This window comes from Rhipicephalus microplus, chromosome X, assembly GCF_043290135.1.
Source record: "Rhipicephalus microplus isolate Deutch F79 chromosome X, USDA_Rmic, whole genome shotgun sequence".
Classification (NCBI taxonomy): domain Eukaryota; kingdom Metazoa; phylum Arthropoda; class Arachnida; order Ixodida; family Ixodidae; genus Rhipicephalus; species Rhipicephalus microplus.
In genome coordinates, this window is record NC_134710.1 from 430,496,761 (window position 1) to 430,500,130 (window position 3,370).

Consider the following 3,370-nt stretch of genomic DNA (forward strand, 5'->3'; position numbering starts at 1 on the left):
TGAGGTGTCAGAGCAAATGTTTCGTAGGCAGTCTTTTTTCCTGCTAGGCTACAATGTCATTTGTTTTAACCCCTGGAAGCCAGAATCAATCTAAATTTGCCCCTACTGTACGACTCACGATCACTTCATAGTTGGCATGTGAATCGTCGGAAATTATTAATTGCATTACAATACTAACACCCCCTCAATGCGGGGATTACCAACATTTAGTTGTGCCTTGTGAGACAATTTACAATCTATACTCAGAAGTGTTTTGTCTTAATTAACTGTGTTTAGCTCATACAAGTTTACAAAAAATATACACCAAAGCTCCTAAGGCTGCACTCAATTGCTTTAGCTTTGCACATATGTTCAATAGGCTCCTAAAATAATAAATCATAAAGGTGATGAGCACCTGCAGCACCGCTTGATCAAAGTTGGAATGCTGTCGTGAAGAGCAAGATTTTGTTCATTGGATGTGGTACTGTTATTTTTTTCATATAGCAGAGAAAAGTCCCAGATTTCTTGGAGCACATCTGCTTTTGTTTAAATTAAGTTGTTATAGCTACAGTGTCTACCACTACCAAGTGAAATTCTGTGCACTACAGTCATTTAAAAAAATCTAGGAAATTGCACATGTAGTTGAAACATACCTTATCTTGACTTATCCACAGCCACGCTGCAAAAAGTACGTATTTCAAGTCCTAACCTCTAAAAGTAGCAGGGAGAAAACAACTTCAGCTTTCAAGCACAAGTATACTGAAAAGTAAACACAATAGCAAGTGTGTAATAAATGTGACCTTTATTGATCCAGTATTCAGACAGATTCACACCATGTACTCGCAATTGATTTCAGGAGTGCTGCTTACAAGAGAGTGCTCATGTTCTATCCATATGTCTATGCAAAAAAGAGATTGAGCGCAGAGCTGAGCACATAGTGTACTGTAAGAGCACCAACAAAAATGTACAAACAAGAAAATTGTACAATGCGTGCCTAAAGATTATTCTCTTAGAATCGGGCTTTTTTGATCTGTAACCACAGACCTCAGAACTGTTCCTTAAGCATACGTGTTGGCTACATACTCAGCAGACCGATCATTTCATGCGACGAGAAATTCTAGCTGTAGTAACTTTGTAACTTAACTATAACAATAAATGTAGCAAGCCTGAAATATTTTTAGGCCCATCACCTAAATACACATTACCTATGATATGGGCTCACGGCTGAGAATCAAAACTAGTGCCTACCCTGTCGACATGACGCGACATTGCACAATTGTGAAGTATTCATTGTAGCCTTGCGTAGTGAGAAAGAATCAGAACTGCGCGCATCCGCAATTGCTTATTTAACAAATTTAGCAAAACTACATTGCTCTCAATTTTCGAGCTATCTATCGGCAATGTGCAAGTTTCCTTTCCGATTCCACATCATGCATTCACTTCACTTCAAGATAAGCGCTACAGGGCAAGCGCCACATCTGACGGCAGAATCCGACCCTTGTCATGAAGCCACGCTATTAAACTCGAACGCCGCAACAGAATGAGAGCGACGCTCATTCAGCGATCTCAATGTTCAGTTATATGCATATGCTTGTTAACTTCCCAAGAGTCTTAACACATGGGTTGAAAGCTTTCGATATTTCGATATATATGAGTGACTTGTTTTGTTCGGACCCGACCGTATACATTGGTTGTACCGGCTTGGACGCTCGAAATAAACGATGCAAACCTTACTTGATTGACCTTGTTTTTTGCCAGTTGAGGCCAACTAGGTCACCTGGCGATAAGTACAGACGCAAAGCGCAAGTTAGCAATGAAAAAAAAAATACCAGAGGAAGCGAGCAGCGCGAACCGACCGCAAACCCTCCCACTTGCAACCAAAAAAAAAAAAAACGCATCCGTTTATTGATGATGGATGGATGGATGGATGGATGTGGCTGTACCCTTTAGATCGGGCAGCCGCTAACGCCACCTAGCCGTGATACTTAGTGAACTAACCATTACATTTATCTTTTTTTTTTCCTTTAAATAATGAAGTTGAGGATTCGTACTTCGCAGTGAAGGGTTTAATTTTCACTCGTGCCTTGACTTTAGCCACCAATCAGCTAACCTCCTTCTAGTTAAGTCTACCCGCTTAAAGTTTATTTTGCCCTCCCGGTCCCTAAACCCCAGTGCTTTGAAAAACTCTGCGCCATCATCCTGAACTATAGGGTGAAGCCCTTTACAGAACATTATCAAGTGTTCGGCGGTTTCTTCTTCCTCTCCACACACACTGCATACTGTCTCTACCGCTTCGTATTTGGCCCGATATGTCTTGGTTCGCAGTACTCCCATCCTGGCCTCAAACAGTAGAGAACTACCCCGAGTATTATCATAGATCCTTTCCTTGGCAATTTCCTGCTTAAAAGTTTGATAGATATCTAGTGCGGACTTCTTAATCATGCCCATTCTCCACATGTCAGTCTCCGTTTCCTTCACTTTCTTCTTAACCAATAGTTCTTTTTGGTTTGGCCACCTGCTGTTTTCCAAGTATTTACCAGTCAACTTCCTGGTTCGCTTCCTCCATTTTGTATCGACATTCTTCATGTACAAGTAGCTGAAAACCTTCCTAGCCCAACGCTCTTCCCCCATTTCTCTCAATCGCTTCAAAAATTTTATCTTGCTGCTAGCTTCCCTGCCCTCAAATGATGTCTATCCCATATCACCTTGTACTCCCTGATTTGGTGATGATGATAGTACTACTCACGCCATCTGGCCTCGCGGTATTGCAGTTTAGTACGCCGCTGCTACGTATTTGCATGTTATTTCGATACAACAAACCAAAGGTACAGTTTCCGTTCTCTAAACTGGTAGGTGATCTCTAGCGACCCCTATTCGGTGACCTGTGTGTGCATTGACTGGTGCCACAGAACACCTCTGGTGCTCTGGAGAGCGGTATGTTGTGTCATTGGTGCTTCAAGAAGGAGGAGCCTGACAGGGTTGAAAACGACGCTTGAAAGTGCTGGACGTTGCTCTGAACCATGGTTTGACGATTCATCCCCGTGTTTGTTTTTCGTATCCCCATCTTGTCAGCGTTCGTTTACTCCCCTCGAAGTTGCGCCACGCTACCAGACAAATCCGGGTCCGGGGACTGCCGCGTTCACACTCAGTATTCCGGCCGCCGAAAGTGCTCCGAATCCGGTTCGGCGGCGGCGAGATCCGCCGAAAGGGCCCTGTCCACGCCGATCGCTCTTGGACCGATTTTTGCGGCGTCTGCCACCGAATCGGTCACCGCGGACCAATAGGAGCGCTAGTCAAATAATTTTGAAAAATGGCAGCCAAGCCCTACTCACTTGTTATGCCGCAGTGCACGTAACTGAATGTTGAAACCAACGGGAGTTTAACCTACTCT